At 35.6% G+C, this 18792-nt stretch overlaps 1 protein-coding gene across 4 annotated transcripts in view; it reads right to left on the reverse strand.

Annotated features, from left to right (window-relative positions):
• NCOA1 (nuclear receptor coactivator 1) overlaps positions 1–18792 on the reverse strand; it is a 329445-nt gene that overhangs the window by 240860 nt on the left and 69793 nt on the right. Inside the window, exon 1 of one of the 4 annotated variants that reach the window (XM_039345937.1) lies at positions 17086–17106. The exons of the other annotated variants lie outside the window; for them this stretch is intronic. The gene's annotated coding sequence lies outside the window, so the exon portion shown is untranslated. Of the gene's footprint in view, positions 1–17085; positions 17107–18792 lie in introns of those variants that run through there. 4 annotated transcript variants of the gene reach the window in all.

The following is an 18792-nucleotide window of genomic DNA, read 5'->3' on the forward strand; positions in this document are numbered from 1 at the left end:
TTAATCTAATCCATCTGTGTGCTTATATAAAGAACTCCTGTATACAGTGCATATATAAGGAATTGACTACTGAATGAAAGGGAATGGATCTCCAGGGATTCAAAGCAATGGCTTGGACAATATTTAGAAGTTGTTTTTCTAGATAAAGGAGTTTGGATATTTTTTGTCTCTTCTTAGAATAAAACACTGAGAAATCTATATTTAAAGCAAATACAAGCAAAAGGCAGGAGGTCAGAATTAATCCCATGGATATTCCTACTTCAGGACCTAGCTGGTTGTAAGGCTGTAAAGGTGATTCATATTTTTCACAAAGCAACTTCTAGAAGAGATGCATTCTTATCTGTCTTTATAATATGTACATTCTTTATTTGATTATATTTGCTTTTGAAATGATTGAACTTATGAGAATTATGCATATGCTATTAATCTTTTCCTTTTATACTTCTACTTATATGAATTCAGAGATAAAGTCCAACCTGGGATGTAACAGTAATTTTTAAAAGCAGAAAAATATTTAAAAGCCCTTATTCTTGTATTCAGATTACTTATTATTTCTATCCATTTATGCACCATTTGAAATATTTTGCTTTGGGCAGAAGAATAAATAAAATATGTCAAACTGGCATCCAGCCATCTACAACATTTTAAGATTTGATATGCTAATTTTATTAAGTGCAGCAATATAAAACTGGACATGGCTGCAGTCCATATTATTTATACAGATTCTCTCTGGATCAAATTCCCAATGCTTTAATCTTTCTTCAGTTTGATTCAAATGCAACACAGGCCAAGATAATAAACTCCATTTTGATATGTTTTGGGGGCTCCTCTGTGGAGTTTGTGGCATGTCCATTAATAATGAGACACATATGATGAGTCCCATATCAAGGGGCAGCAACTTAATGTCACATTGGTATCGAGGGGTCCAAACAACAGTTAAAAGGTTCATGTCAGGCTCAAGGAACCAAGAACAACACAATGAATTACTCAAGAGTAGTTTATTTATTGCTGTTTGCCCATAGACAGCAATAAATTGCCAGACTAAAGCACACTCAGCATAACTATCTGATAAACCTTCTGAAGGTTTACAGAGGATTCCTTCTGGTCTCTTTCTGCCTACTAAGGACTCTATGCAGGTTTTGTCTCTCAACTTCTTGAGAAAGAGCCCCTTTGTCTTGCAACTCAGCACCAGACTCCACCACAGTTCAATGTTTCAAAAAGAGACACTCAGCCTTTTCCACACTAAAGCCATCTTTAGCTGGTAGCACCCTAACAGCAAACTTTGATCTGCATAATCTGTTCTATATTTACAGAAGAAATGCTTCCTTTGCAATATTAACTTTACATATGGGTTGTTCTCCCCCAGTCTGGATTTATTGCCAAAGGCCTCCTGGCTCATTTGGACACACATCTAACAGAAAGCTCTGAAACAGCCTGTGGGAAACATGACTAGTCAAGAGATATGTGCTGCAGAAGCATGAAAAAATCTTAGATTGGGACGTAGTATTTAGACTTTCTAGAAAAAGGAGGGCCTTCTTTCTTATTCACTAAAGATCAATTTTGTTTTAAAAAATAATTGGCAAGGTTAACTAGAAAATTTCCACTGAAGGCCCAGCCACATCTGATTATAACAGTAACTGTAATTCAAAAGATAATTAACCTCTAGTAATACATCCTACACACCATCCACCTTTTTTGCCTTCCAAAGCCTATGCATTTGCCTTAAGATGTTTTCATTATCTGCCTTTTTTATTGATAACACTGCTAGGTGTTATGAATGGGGCCAAGGTCTTTGTTTCTTTAAGGTCATTACAAGCGGCTGCTTCCAGACCCAGGTTTAAGTGACTCAGCAGAGATGAACACTTGTGGGAGGACTGGACTGATTCTAAGAGGCAAGTTAATGCTGTTTTGTGTGCTTAAAAAGGTAAAATTCAAACAAAGTGAACTTACTGTAAGTTATTAGAAATTTTCTAATACATTACAATACGTATTTCTAATACATAATATTTCTAATAATCATCTTTATAGCACTGTAAAGTCTTACAGAATTTTGCCTCATCACTGATAAATGCAACAAATCACAATTATTTCTTTCTTTTTCAAAGCCATCTGGTGAACTCTAAATCCATGGCTATTTCAAGACTATGCAACAAGTCTTTGGCAGATGTGAAACTTGAGATCAAATTTCCTGAAACAAATTTAGTTCTCTACAACAGATCTTATTAGTAGAGGGTGTTTTTTTAAAATATTATTATTATTATTATTATTGAACATCTGAGCAAAATAATTCATGTGATATCTACAGCTGTATTGCACCAAATAATTCCACCAAGGATCTCCAAGTCTCATAAGTGAACAGCAACATTTTTAACATAGACAGGCTACAAAACAAACTAAATAAAGTATGGCTGTGTTAAATGAAAGAGAGAAAGAGAACGAGACGCATGTACAACTTGAAATTCAGCCTGTAAAGTTTTGAACAGCTGCATTTTGTCCTGCAAATATGATAAAGCATTGCTCTCTTTTCCTGCCTGTATTACAATTAGATATTTTACATCACAAATCCCTACCGTGTAGAGCAGATATCACTGTCGTGTCAAAATCTGTAACTTCTCATGAAAAACAGATATTAAAAAAAACCTCTGCAGCCAACAATAAAAATAAACGTGATAATTTGTTAAAATCCTGAAGAAAGATGCCTCTTTATTACCAGCTTAATATCACAGAATTTTACATGTGAACTTACTACTTTATAAAACCATCTTTGCTATATATTTAACAATTATCTAGTTCACTCTAAACATTAATGATAGTTTTATGCCACTTAAAAGATGCAGTATCTTCCCTTCTTAATAATGGGATTTGAATTTAAACTGAAACTCACATTCTTGGCTTGCAATTATTATTTTTTCATTCCTCCATCTTCTCACACATCCCAGAATTCATTTTAAGAATCTGCACATCAATAATTAAAATATTTTGCTTTTTCATTACAAACTTAAAATCCATGTTAAATTACTTTTTGGGGGGGGGGCATTGTGGGTTTGCAAGTGGCCTTTTTCAGATTGATTGTTTATGCAAATCATGGGTTCCCAGCTTCAAATTATGGTAGTAACATTTCTATAAGGCAGGAAAGAGAATCAGTCATTTTGAAATCTACATACAGTAGCCAAGCTTGATAGTACATTTTATTGGAATTATACTCATTATTCATAACCATGCATTTTGAATAAATTTATCCAAGTTCCTATTTCTCTTATTTTTTCTACTTTTTGTTGCTCGAGAGCAGGAAGTATTGAGTGATAAGGAGATGGCTACAGAGGCAACAGTAATCATACAAACCCTATGCTATCGTGGGTGGTATCCAAATACATTAAATAAATGACAGTTGCTTCCATAGTTTGGTATAATCTCCTATTAGTAATCTCTCATGTTAGCTGACATAATTACTGTAATCAAGAATTACTGTCTATTATAAATTAATTTCATTTATCTGAATGTTCAGAAGGAGATTAAGATTACCCATGGGTTCAGATAAACAAGTAGATCAGTTTCCAAGTAAAAATAACTGAAATTCCCAGGGGTTTTGAATGAAAGCCATAGTTTTTAAGGAAATTGTTTTTTATTGTGTCACAGAATTGGTTCATCTTGTTCAGTCCTGCTTATGTTCACTGGCCATAACTCCCCAGGACCCCTGAAGATATCAAAGATTGAACCTGAAATCTTCTGTATGCAAGTACATGTTGTGGCATTAATGTACAGTCCTTCCAGGAAAAGCTCACAATTGGAAGTAGAATTGGTAGAGGAAAAAATGGGGAAAACTGGAAAATAAAAAAATAAAATTAAAATTCTTTAGAATTAAATAGGGACGGGGTGAAAAAGTAGAATTCTTAATATAATGTTGGTTACCAACTGCTATTTCTGTGAATAGAATTTTTGAATACACATGATATTTCATCCCTATTCAGTAAAAAACCCTCAAAATTACTTGGGTGTGCCGAATATTTTGTCAGCTACTTTAAAGGGTCCTGAAGATTATACCTATTCAAGAAACATCATTTTTAATCTTATTGGACTTTATTCAGATTAACTACAAAGCACGGTAACAATTTTATGCACTAAATGAATCTCAGATTGTTGACATAATATTAGGAGAGAGGAAGTGTTAAAGAAGGAGGACCACAAAACTTTGGTGAAATAAATAAGGAAAAGAAATTACAGCAATTAGCTTTTCTTTTCTTTTTTCTTTTACAAAAGGTTTGTTCTACTTTGGTGAGTTTTCAAAGGGTATAGCTGGCGTTGTATTCACATAAGAAATAATTAGGGCTAAGAAATGAAAAAAGGTTTGTACAAACTTTTATTATGTTCAATTAAGTATCTTAACATAGAACATATTTGAAATAGATCAAATTACATAAACTGAGTATACAAGCTAGGTTTATGTAGTGTAATATTATACAGCAGTGGTGGCGAACCTATGGCACACGTGCCAGAGGCGGCACTCAGAGCCCTCTCTGTGGGCATGCGTGCCGTGCCCCGGAGATAGCGAGAAACTGGCCCCCACCACCCTGGCCCCACCCACCCAGTCTGTCATGACCACCGCGGCCATGCCCACCCGGCACCCGGTGATAAATAAGTGGGTTTTGGGTTGCAGTTCAGGCACTGGGTCTCTAAAAGGTTCGCCATCACTGTTATATAGAATACTTTGTTAATTATTAAATATACCAGATCAATTATATTATTACATAACTGCCTGAACCTATGTTATCCAAAGTATAACCACAGAAACTCTAAATTCAAGTATATAATTAAATGTGTAGCTGGAGAGGCAGGAAAAACCACTACCAAAACTTACACCAAAGGAAAACTGGGGAAAATATAAAATGCTTACTATAGAATTAGGCTATTAGTAGAATCTTTGCCAACACTGGTGTACCATGCATTAAATCATCATTTTATTTCTTAAAGTTTAATACTCTTGTGTTCCAAAAGCAGTTAACATGGGTGTATAGGCTGAAGAAAAACCAAACAGCATTTGGAATAGAAATCAAGGAAGAAAAGGTTTTGAGGTTCCTAATAGGGCTCTATACATTAAGTAAATTATGGAATAGATCAGTTGATATAGCTGCTACTAATTTTCTCCATTATTTGAACCACATGCCTTTTAACACTGCTACAATTCAAGTTATTCAGTAGGTTTTCTAGAAATTCTAATACATATTAAAAAGTAAGACTTTTCCCTGTTGTTCATTGTTGTTCTATCAGCTGTACCTATGAAACAGCAAGAGGGAGTTTTCATAGGGAAATCTTATAGAAGAAAAGTGTTCCAAAATGGCATGAAGCAGATGGTTACTGAAGAAGCTCCACTAAAGCCAATTTGGAATGCTTATTCTTTTTGTCTCTGATTAACTGATATGCTTATCATCCATGATCCACCCTGATGTCTGAAAATCTGGGAAAATTCAACAGGCTCTACCCATGGCGAGCCATAATCTATAACTAGCTTTATTGGCCTAGGCCAACAACACTGAAGTTTCTATAATATAGCAAATTATTTACATAACTCATAACATATTCAAATTTTAAAAAAGGATTTTAAACGAAGCAGAAATTAAGAGATTTCTTCACAAATTTTGGAAATTTTCTTTTACCAGTAATAGGACAATTCAATTGTTTGATTCAGTCTATATCATTTCCTATGTTCAAGAATTATGGATCATTTCTTATCATCGTCTTAATATTACTGGGCTATGAATAGGTGAAGAGCTACTAATGGCCTAGCCTTCTAACCCAGAAAGGTCCCTTCTTGTTTGAACTGCTTTCCAGCTTAAAATTTCTCTGGAGAAGCCTGTTTGTAATTTCTCAAGACTCATGGGGCAATCCAACATAAGATGAAATATTTTATTTTTTTCTGCACAAGAAGAATCTGGATATCTTGTAAACAAGTGGGGAAGGAGAACAGGAGCAAAAGAGGCACCCATAAATTCCTATAAAATTATGCCTTTCTTAGAGGAAAGGAACAAATAAGCAACCAACCACTGCTGATTAAAAGGGAAATTTTAAAGCTGATTTTAAGCTGATCAAAGGGAACCATAGGAGCAATGGTTGGATATTACTTGGTTTCCCTGACCTGTAAGAGAATAGGACCACAAATGAGGATATCAGGTGCAAAGAACCTATGAAAGAATTTTCCATTCCACTACCATTCAGTGCTTATGAAAGATCTGATCAACACCAAGTTGATGCAAATTAGATTTCAATGTGGTCTCTATTAAGCCAACTTTCTTGTACTTATATTGTTCCCCAGCAATATAAATACATTTTAGAAAAGGGTACAGAAAAAAAACTGGAATTGTAAAAAAACTAAAATCATTGTATATGTGGGAAGTACATTATGAGCTAAAGAGTGTTTTTCAAACTTGGCAACTTTAAGATATGTTGATTTCAACTCCCAGCTTTCCCCAGCCAGTATGGTGGCTAGGGAACGCTCACAGTTCAACTCAACACATATGAATATGACCTACTGCTGGATATATCAATATCCAATTGCCACTCTGTACTAAATGCAAAGCAAGGTGCCTGTTAAACCACAAAAAAGCAGAAATTTAAACTGCAAACATTATAAGAAGAGGAAGCATCTTCATTTTTACAAGACAATCAGTTGATTATAGCAATTTCAGACTAGCATGCAATAAAGAGTTTTAAATGGCTGTGCCAAGTTAAAAGGTAAATTTCAGCTTAGTTGAAACTAGCTGAAAAAGAGTGCCAATATAAAACATATCTTAAAGAGTTAAAAACAAAACATGAAGCAATTCAAAGGGATGTTTAAAAATAGATTTAAACAGATGCAATATATCAGGTTAATTATATCTCCTAGCATGTCCCAGTATTCGTGTTCATCTTAAAACTTTGCCTGGAGGTGTCCTTTCTCTAGCCAACTATGTTCAAGAGATTTTCCCTACACACAAATATTATCTTCAAATGTTTTTCTGACAGTCAAGGAAACAAACACAAAATCAAAGTCTCAAGCCCACTCCACCCCCTACTCCAAAAAGCACAGCTGAATGACAGCATACTGTAGATTCCTAAATGAAATCTAACTCACTCAACATCACTATAACAGCATAAGAATCTAACTCGGATCCCATATTGGTCATTCAGATGCCCACTAGAAACCTATAAAGTGACTTCCTTGTCATGTTCCACAACAGCCTGAGGAAGGCTACAAGTTCAATATTCCCATGGAACAATACCAGAAAAATTCCCTAGCTGAGTTTTCAAGCAGTAAATAATCTTAATCTTAAAATACATACATAAACTGTCTTTGTTGCTTCAAAAGAAAACTAGAATGGTGGAGATTGAGCCACACCAACCAAAATTCTTCCAAATGTAGAATGAAATTTTCACCATAAACATACCCACATCTTTAACATCTCACCAAATATCCTCTAGCCACAAGTACTGCACTAGCAGTCCTTTATAGGGCATTGTTCCCCCATCCTGCTTAATCACAGGATAGCAAACAAGTTACCCATCTATCTCTGAGCTACAGGACTTACCTCGTCCCAGGGGTCCTCAAACTCTGGATTATGAGCCCCCAAGGAACTATGAGCAGCTTGGGGTAGGACAAATATTTTATTAAACCTGATTGGGCTTGTTCAGGCAAAATAGAAATACTGTCAAAACGTGTTCCCGTCTTTGCTTTCTTGCTCTGCCTGTGCAAGCTACATGTGAAAATCCCTGTAATAATAATAATATATATATATATATATATACACACACACACACACACACACACACACACACACTGTAATTTAATGTTGAATTACAAAAAGAAGTGGCATATTTAGTTATTGTGTGTCCCTAACCACAATGAAATCACTGACCATATTAAAAGGGGATGGGCACAATTTATTTTATCAGCTTACAAATTCTAATATTACAAATTTTGGGGGAAGAAACCTTGACCCTCAGCCACTCCTTGCAGAATCAAGGACTCCTATCACCAGAGGTTTAAGTTCCTGCTAATTTGGTGCTTTACAGTAGCAAAAGAAGAGATGCAGAGAGATGTAGGTCAGCAACATTTTGAAGGCACATGCTCTCCATGCATAATCCATACTGAACAAATAGCTGTGTGATCTTATAAGAGTTTAAAAGCTTCTAAAGACAACAGTTCCTCAGATGTTGTCATCCTTTGGTTTTATTGCAATGCAGCAGATAGAGCAGACCAACAGGGAAACTGCCCATGAGTATATGAAGTATCTAAGAACAGGTAGTTCTCACAACCGGTTGCTTAGCAACTGTTTCAGGTTCTGACAGACACTCAAAATGGTACTTAGAATCCAGATTCAAAATTCTCATGACCAACCCACCCCATAGTCACATAATCCCATTTTGGCCACTTGGACACCAGTTTGCATTTACAGTCATTTGCAATAGCTCATGGTCACATGACAGCAATTTATGACATTTTTTTTTGCTGGAAACCAATCTTTACTTCTGGTTTTCAGCAAAAAAATACTCATTGCAGAAAACAGGTTTGCTTAACAACCACTGTGTTCACCTAATGAATACTGCAAAAAATAACATAAAATTGAGTACAAATATGACAGAAATTCCAGGTTCCATTACAGTTGAGAATTACCTGTATTGCTAGTATTTAAGGCTCTCTTCAACATAAACCTAAGATGAAAAAGTATATATCAAGCCAGCAGAAAGACAGTGTCTATGCTGATTACTGTGAATTCAGATGGACTAACCAGAGGAGCACATGGACTATAAAAATACTATATGTGGGGAAAATAGTAGCAATGTGACATCAAACCATCATGCGGTAACAAGTGAAGTAAGTACTGCTGTACATTGAAAGAATGGTTCAAATACAGTGATACCTTGGTGCTCACCTTCTTTGAAACTCCTCAAATTTGGTACTCAATACATTTTGACAGGAAAATTTTGTCCTAGTACTCATTGTTTGTTTGGTACCCAATGTACAAGCTAGACTTCTTGTTTGTTGGCTGCCTTGTGACTCACTACATTATTCCTTAAGGGAAAATTCTGCTTGGTACTCATTGTTTTTGGTATTCATCGCACCTCCCAGAATCAATTAAGGTTGAGTATTGAGGTACTACTGTAACATCTTAGAATTTATTTCTGCCCAAACTGCATTAAATGAAAATGTGAATTATCAATGCCTGATCACATTGTCCCAAAATACAATGGAAAGAGATGGGAGTAGACATCCTGTTTAAATTGCTGGTTTTCAAACAAGGAATATAGAAAGGCATTGGGGGGGAGAAGGTTCAAATTTGGTGTGCTTCTCACGTGATTAAACACTTTTATACATTCAATTACTTTAAAGCTGTTAAAGCTTTTAGGACTATCTGCTAGCAAACATTTGTATCACTTTCAGCCTTCCTTGACAAGGCAGGATAAATACCTTCTACGATCCACTTTATAAGACAATTAAAACACTTCCATCTTGGATATTTTAATACCATTAAGCTGAAGAGTTCCTCTGACCAAACAATAAAGCAAACCAAGCATGAGCAGCATTAAGATTTTTCAGCATCTTACCAAGCTAGCTTCTTTAATTGAAATTGCTTTTGTAAAATATGTCAATGTTAATTGTATAAGACAGTAAATTTTTTGAACCGAATTAAAAGGCTATAAGAAAAGTATTCAACCATTACCTGCATCGTCCTAGATGCAAAGTCTACCAAGCCTATTGACCCTATCTAACAAGTAACTTGTTGTCTTAGTCTCCCTCCCAGCAGATTAAGAAACTGTAAGAAATGAATTTCATTTACTTGCAACCCTGCTGTGACTTTGTGAAGCATGCTACCATCCTGCAAAGCTCTCCACAGGCTTACTAGGTCAACAGTTCTGAGCTCCTGCCAGACTTTCACAAGGAAATGTCTGAAAAAAATGCCATGAAGAGGATTCTCCAACGAGTGTCAACTTACTGGTTTGTTTTTGAACAAGTTGCCCAGAAAGCATAAAAGTGTCAAACTTATTTTTTATGCATGAGATGGTGGGATTCGTTCCCAAAGCCATCTGTGTGTGTTACAGTGCAAAGATCAGAATGGCAGAGCTACATCAGACAGGAGAGTATAAGGATATGCAGAAAATCTTTTTAAAGATATCCTTCTTCTCTTAACTTATTCATATTGATGTCCTTTGGAAAAATGTGACATAACATTTGAAGGCAGTCTCCATGGTTTCAGCTGGGAAAGATAAGTAAAACGGTGTGCAGCGATTTCTACATGGATTATTAGATTTCCTCCTTGGCTAGTGGCTAGAGTTCTGTATTATACTTTCAGCTGACTCAGTATCTAGTCAGGGAAACAGGAGCTGGGTAAATCTAATGTGGACAATCCTCTAAGAAATGGAAGGAGAAATAGGTTTCAAAATAGGTTTCTATACTTGTAACTATTTTACATTACTTTTTATTGAGAGGTTGCAGGTACATACCTTTCTATGCACATTATCTGTTTTGCTCATTTCTATTGTCCATCTCAATATTCTGGAACAATTTATGGAACAAAATAGATGCAAGTTCTCAGCATATGGCAGCCCTATCCAGGTGGGTGTCCACCAGCATTGATAACTACCAGCTGAGTGTGTAAACTGACTACTAAACAGCAGTTCTAAAGACAGCTGACATATTGATTCAGCATAGTCAAATACCTGAAGCAGAAGGGAACGATGCCTGAACATCTGCATATTTAAAAAGCATCCTGCATGCTGGCTGGATTTTCTCTATCCCAGGGTAAGCAGTTACAAATGTTTTATTTGTGTTTTCAATCAGGCTACAGCAAATTAACTCCCTGGTGTTTGAAGTCTAAAGTAAACTTGCTTCATCATAATTGCCTCTTATTCATAACAAGCAAAAGCTTGTGCCAACTGAGCTCACACTTGTCTTGAGAGAAGAGAAAGAAACAGTGGACAACATGCATATTTTAAAGATATTCTGAAGAGCTGCTTCTCATTATCTGTTCTGAACCAGTCCCTTCACTCAAAGAGCTTCTCAGAATCTAAGACTGTGGAGTGTTTTCAGATATGATTAAAAAGAGGAAACATGTAAATGTAGGTAGAATAAGCTCAACTTCATGGACTTAAGTGTCCAAATTACTAATAATAATAGTAGTAAGTGGTAGCTGCTACCCTTCCTTAGAGCTAAAAACAGAGGTTCCTCAAAGAGAATACAGCTCTGTCTTCCATAGTGTTCAGTTAGGGCAGGGGTCCCCAACCCCTGGTCCATGGACCAGTACTGGGCCATAGCATGCCAGCAACCAGTCCACACAAACAAGGAAAACCCCATCCACAGGATGCAGGCAGCAAACAAAGCCACACCCCCTCCAGTCCGCAGAAACCAGTCCCTGGTGCCCAAAAGGTTGGGGACCTCTGAGCTAGGGGACTTCCGAGTGACATCTCATTACTATTACTGGAGACAGGATGCTGAATAATATAATCTGATCCAAAATGACAATTGTATTTCTATTTTTTATTGTACTCATCAGGTCACACTATACCCTCAGTAGCTGGGGGAGGAACTAATACTTGCTTTGCCTGTCATTTTTGCCTGCTAGCCTTCAGGATAAAGCAGATAACTTAAGAAAAGCTACCCTGGAAAAACTGCCTTACAACTTCTTCAGTTTGATGTCCAGGGCTGACAAGTTTATCTCCCCATGTCCCTTATGTTCATATGCACAAGTATTAACTGCATGGTAGCACTATCTATATTATCTAAATAATCATTCATGCTCACAAGCTTTGCAACACAACAGATAATTTGCAGGAAATACATATACATGCCATAAACCCTAGACCTTGCATGACTGAACATCCCTGATCCTCAGGTACACTGGTGGAAAAGGATCTGTTCATTTTATAAAGAAATTTATTCTTTTAGAGGAAAATAGTCATTTTTCCTCTTTCTTTCCTTGAGACTAGAAAGTTGTTACCCTTGGATCAGGCACTTCTGTCGCACTCCTAAAGATCTCACCCACCACCAACTAACTCTCAATTTTTCTAGATATGAACCAGTGATTTCTGTCCAGCACAGATTCATTGCAATATAATAAAGAGCACCTATATTGCTACTAGATTTCTACTGCTGGCTATTTATTGCAGTTGCTTTTCTAGATTGTTAGATTATTTACTTTTGGAAACAGGAGCAAAATTGGCCATCTTAGCTGTTGCTTAAATCACCTATCTTACCACCTGAATTTTCATTGACTGGGTTCTCTCTTCTACTGTTATTGTAAGAGCGTGGCTTTGTTTTTTTACAGCTATTTGGATTCCACTGTAAAATTACCCACTAAATGCGAATCTAAAACTCTCTTTATGTTAACTTGCTTTAAGCTGAACATTTCCTGTGACTGGCAAGCTACTGAAAGATCTATTTAACTATTAGCATCCAAATAGCTATTCTCTTGTTTCAAAGCAGAAGAACCTTCCCCAAAATATTGTATGCCACAGGAGAAGGTAGTAGTTCAGTGAGAGAAAATTAAAGTCACCAAAAAAGCAAAACAACAAAGTCCAAATAGTTCTAAAAACATAAAACTCAATGCCACAAAAGCTACTCCCCTTTCACTGCTGTCTAATAAAACACCCTGGATGGTTCTCAGATTACTTCTCACAGGGTTCTCGCAATGCATTTCCTGTATCTATAATTAATTTAAATTAATTAAACTTTGCTGATATTAATAGTTTTACTTTATTGTAATTTTAGATACCATATTTAATGTATTTTAATGTTTATAATTTAATATAGGCTACATTCATCCTGGACTTCATATATTAGATGCTAGTTAGATTACTTTACAAATATATTTTAACTCTGTCTTAAATTTTATTTATTACCTGTGCTGATCTTTGACCGCAATAAATTGAATTGAACTGAATTTCTCACAGGATCTTGCTTGGGGCCTATGGATGTTTCCCTTTAACTATGCATTGGGTTCAACAAGAAATTCCAGGTGTTGCAGCAATCTCTAGTTAAGTGAATCATGCAATTGTTAAGTGAATCCGTCTACCCGTATTGACTTTGCTTGTTGGAAGCCAGCTGGCAAGGTTGCAAATGGCAACCATGTTCCTGGGATCCTGCAATTGTCATAAATACATGCCAGTTGCCAAGTACTTGAATTTTTAATCATGTGACCATGGAAATGTTGCAATAGTTGTAAGTTCAAGGATCTGTTGCAACTAACTTTTTCAATACTGTTGTAACTTCTAATGATGACTAAATGAATGGTTATAAATCAAGGACTACCTGTAAACGTAGTCTGAAAAAATCTAGAAGTCATTCCACAGTTCTTTTCTAAACAGCCCTTCTCCTTCTATTTGCTTGTGCTCAGTGTCTTCCTCTCTGAGGAAGAAAAATAATTTCCTTTGTGATAATCAGAACAGGCTGCTGAAGCGCCCTAATTCTGTGCTCTCTTCTTTCTGCATAGATGTGGCATTCTGACAGCTATGCTGCTGTGTGTCCCATTTCCAGGCTCAGCTGGCAAGTCTATGTTTATATGACAGCAAAGGCAGCACAAAAATATTGACTCTTTTATGAGAAACAGACAAAGGCACTTTACACTTTTTAATTAAATCCAATGTGTTGTTACACACATCACCTCTATTCTTTTATGTTTAAGTATTAATTTAAAAAATTAAGAATCTACATATGTCCTTTGATTAAACAACTAAAACTAAGAGAAGAATTAAATGTTAATCCTGAAAGGATTTACACAAGTCCTCACCTCCAAATCCTACAGGAGGCCCAGAAATCATTGGAGAATACTTAGTGATATATTTAGTCACTGTCCTGGTAATCCCAACACAAATTTGCTCCAGATCTTTAATCTGGAGAGTCATAAATGAACATACATGCAAACATCCACCACAGTTCCTAAAACAAGCTTTAGCACTGTGCTCTGGTAGAATCTGGGGCAGAACTAAATCTTGAATAGGATCTCAAACATATCTTAGAATCTATGTCTCTTAATTACAAGGGGCAAACGTCAATTCGTATAGCAAGCTAGCAACTTTTCATAGACAAAGAAAATTATAAGCTATTGACATTTAAGATTGCCTTTGTTACAGTTTGTGATGCCTCACTTGAGCAAGCTTATGCTTAAAACTACCATTGTATCCCGGTAGTACTGCTCTGCTTCTATTTCTTGAGTTTATATTTCCTTTTCTTTATCCACAAATGCAATGAATTCAGTACATAATGGTTTTCTTGGACCACATTCTGTAACTTGTAATATATAATAAAAGATGAGGCATGCAGGTTGTGAACTGTGCCATACCCAATAGGGAACAACCAAACTTTCTACTTCTGGAAACAGTATCTGTGGTGAAATTCAGGAAATCTCAAGACCAGGATTTGCCCTTCTTCATTTCATCAAAAACAATGCAGTATTTCTTCTAAGTTAAGAATTTCCTTAGCTGATTTCAATTCAGCATTATTATGTGGAATTTCAGAATACAGGTATCTTAATAATACAGTCATTCAAAGTATTTCCAAAAATATGGAGTAGTATATTTGGAATTCTGAAATTATGTTCTGGTTATTTTTTAAAAAAATAGCTAAAATAGAGAATTATCTATTTACAAAACGAATACAAAAGATATAGCCAATAACATGCTTTTAACAGAAGGCAAACTGGTGTAGATTATCTCACAACCCACAAGAAGTTCCTATAATCTCCAGTTTACCTCAGTCATTTATTTGGTAGCTGGATAGTCTTCTACATAACTAAGTTGGTTTTATACTACAGAAACACTACCCTCTTGCCCCTTGAAGGAGGGGGGCAGTGTAGAAATATGAAATATAAATAAGATCTCCATCTTTATTTTGCAGAATATCACTGCTCTTAGAACAATAACGTGATACTTCACATTATGTAAGAATTCATTTTTTTCACTAAAAGAATCTAAAAAGTCAAATGGAGACCAGGATGTTCATGGAAACAAACTTGACAATCACAATCCCTCATATCCTGTAGCTCTCAGTAATATGGTAGTTGACAAACCTAGATTAGAATATACATACTATACTTCTCTTTCTCTGCAAAATCAGTAAAACCTGAAAAGTTAATAAAATACCCTAAAATACCATTACTCTTCAAGGATGTATAGATAATTGGAAACTTGGGAATAAATTAAACTATAGAGGGCAACTTCATTCTCCAGACAACAATTTATAATACCTTGCCATCAGCTATGATGTTTAGGGCTAATGGGGGTATCAAAATAAAGGCACCAGTTTGCAATGAGAGCAGATTCTTGCAATGAAAATGCACATTGGGTATGTTTCAGAGCATGGACAAAAGAACAGATCATATTTCTCATTTTTTAATGAAATAGACACTAATTTATGTAAGTTGTAAAAGCATGCCCATTAAACATGATTAAACAAAGTAGAATTTACATGCAACAATAAACCAGAATTCTTCAGCTTTCTGCTTTATTCAAGAAGAATAAGGTACTAGACATTATTCCTACCTCACTGCTTCTATCAGAATCTGTAGTTATCACACCTGCATGACTCCATTTGCAGTTCACTTTCTGTTACATGAAAATCAGAAACTCTTGACTTATTTTATTCTGAATTAGCTATAGTTCAAAGCCAAAAATCATGGCTTCTGACTCTTTGTTAAAGGAAGAACATTGCAGAGTTCCCAAATCACATATGATGATAAAATAGTCCATGGATCAAATAATATATATTAGTCAGTCAAATCTTCTGGCCAGAGTTATTAAGTACCAGCAAGCTGCTCATTCTCAGTTTGTGTAAAAATACAGCCAGTATAGGTTACTTAAATTAAAATGACTTAAAACTATATTTCATTTCCCTAAATTTAGAATATATGGCACACCTGTTGCTTCTTGCAGTTGTTCACCTGCCAGGTACTTTCCCAAGTAAAAGACAGAAAACAGAGCCAAAATTTCAGAGTCTAAATTGCACAGTACTGATCCTACAGAAAATGTTGCAAAATAATAAAAGATGCCCTTAAATATTTTTATGTATGCCTTGGAAGTCTTTGCAATAATCTGAGACATTTAATCTTGCTTGCTTCTCTGGTGGTATTTTAAGATGCAGCATTCTGTTTCCCCTGTCTTTTCCCTCAGTCCCAAACTATTAGTCTCATAAGTGCAGTGAAGAACGCACAACTGGAGAAGAGCTGATCTTTGTGCTAATTTTTTTTTGTCATGCATTCATTTTATAAAGTTAATTTAATAAAAATAAATAAACCAAATACATGTGTTTTACAGTTCTCCAGTGAGGAAAACTCATTCATTATTCTTTTCAGCTCAGAGTTATAAAGTACAGAACATTTTTTAACAGTTTAGTATAGGGGAATTTGTTATGTTTTGGAGTCACTGTATATCCTGAACATTTAATTGATCTCAAGACTGTTAAATGCTCTTTAAAAAAGAACTGTGACTGAACAAGAAATGTAAAGAAAACATATTAAATGGCTAATACTGCAGACTGCATTCAAATGAAATTGGGCAAACAAACAACATTATTCATGATACAGATCTGCAAGCAATACAGTTTATGAGAAAGTGAAAATGAGTTGTGACATTTTTCAAGATCAAAGTTCTATTCATGATTATGCATGCTAAGTAGAAGTAGTGTTTTGTTCTCACCCTTTCCCCCATATTCAAGCACAAGTTTCTCTTACTCTTGGACTTTTCCTGAAAACTGTGGCAATAGCTAATATATGGAGCACAAAACTTTAAACAAAAGGTTTAATGGATTTAGATGTCTCTGTCACACATACACAAGTACAATCATATTTATAGAATTGCTTTTAATGGTGATGGGATAGAAATTTAATTAACAGTAATACATACTTACAAATTCAATTTCATATGATTCAAACTCACTTGCAGTTAAGCACAAGGGTTAACAGAATAATCCAGAGACAGTGTGAAAAAGGTTAGTTTTGAGAGAGAATTTTTTAAAAAGGGAGCTATTAATATCATGTATACGTTTACCAAGTTGTTTTATATGTAAGGCATGAACTGATATTGTTAAGGCACCATTTAAAGATCAGGAAAGTGCATGAAAATTACCTTAAATCTTTCAAATAATTTTCTATGTAATTCACATTTATATAAGGGCTACTGAAATCTGATTTCATTTCTTTCCATTGATTTCATTTCCTTCTTTAAAGTTTTGGATTAATATTAGTCCCAGTGATAGCATTTCCTTTCTATAAAAAACAGAAAACGTAGACATCTTACTCTTTGTTTTACAATTCTCCTGCAACAAGTTTTGCTGCATGCATGCACATTTCTTTGCCCAAATACTTTACTAACAATAAGCAAAGACTTGAGAGACTATCACAATCATAATAAATTTTCATCCTTTTTGCTGAAAATAGAAAAAAGTGAATTGGTGATTCATGAATTTTCTAATTAAAAAGGGTTGAACATGCAAAGAAGAAACCATGTAATATAATCTTAAAGAGAGAGGAGATAAAATTTGTTTGTAAGTGCTATAAAGAAGTTCAATTTTTTGCCATAAATTCCAGAATAAAACATCTTGCAATTCTCAAACTGAGGTTACTCCAGAGCAGTGGTTCTCAACCTGTGGGTCGGGACCCCATTTGGGGTCAAATGACCATTTCATGGGGGTCGCCAAACCACGCTGTCCACCATTTTTTCCCCTTTTCCCTAGCTATCCTACTCCCTCTTATTGGTGGCCACACCCACTTGGGGGTCACCACAACATGGGGAACTGTATTATGGGGTCACGGCATTAGAAAGGTTGAGAACCACTGCTCCAGAGGCTCAATTTCTGATGTGATTCGCTATCAAACTACATTTCCTCCCTCAAAATATTAAAATTCCTTCATAACAACAATTATACTTTATACAATTAAATTACACAATTTAAAATTAAAATAATTAAAATTAATATTAACTTAGGAAAGACTATTTTTCTCTAAAACCAAAGCTATTTACCTGCCAAGCAAACAACTTTGGGTGGCTAATATTTCAATAAATTTCCATATGTGCCCATAAAGTTGTTGTTGTTTTTTAGTAAGAATTACTTAAATTCCATGGAAAAATAACAGTAAAAATTTAAGCCAAATGATCAAATTGGAATTCTGGGCAGTTAAAACCTGTATTCATATGATACTAAGAATTCAAAAAAAGAAACACTAGCAGTATGTCCATCCTATGAAAATTTTCTCAAGTTCCTGTCAATATGTTTCAGAAAGGTGGTGTCTTTGTTATTGTTGTTGTTAATTGCGAAGTCATGTCCGACCCATCGCGACCCCATGGACAACGTTCCTCCAGGTCTTCCTGTCCTCTAGCATTTTCTGAAGTCCATTTAAGTTCACACCTACTGCTTCAGTGACTCCATCCAGCCATCTCATTCTCTGTCGTCCCCTTCTTCTATTGCCCTCAATCTTTCCCAGCATTAGCCCTTCTCCAGTGAGTCTTTCCTTCTCATTAGGTGGCCAAAGTATTTGAGTTTCAACTTCAGGATCTGGCCTTCTAAAGAGCAGTCAGGGTTGATCTCCTCTAGGACTGACCGGTTTGAGCCTTGCAGTCCAAGGGACTTGCAGGAGTCTTCTCCAGCACCACTCTTTCTCCTTTGCCTTTCGCTTCCCTTCTTTCCTCAGCTATTTGCAAAGCTTCCTCAGACAGCCATTTTGCTTTCTTGCAATTGTTTTTCTTTGGGATGGTTTTAGTTGCTACCTCTTGTACAATGTTGCAAACTTCCATCCATAGTTATTCAGGCACTCTGTCTGTCAGATCTAATTCCTT

This window comes from Crotalus tigris, unplaced genomic scaffold (genome assembly GCF_016545835.1).
Source record: "Crotalus tigris isolate CLP2741 ecotype Arizona unplaced genomic scaffold, ASM1654583v1 scf7180000017987.690289119674:8195010, whole genome shotgun sequence".
Classification (NCBI taxonomy): domain Eukaryota; kingdom Metazoa; phylum Chordata; class Lepidosauria; order Squamata; family Viperidae; genus Crotalus; species Crotalus tigris.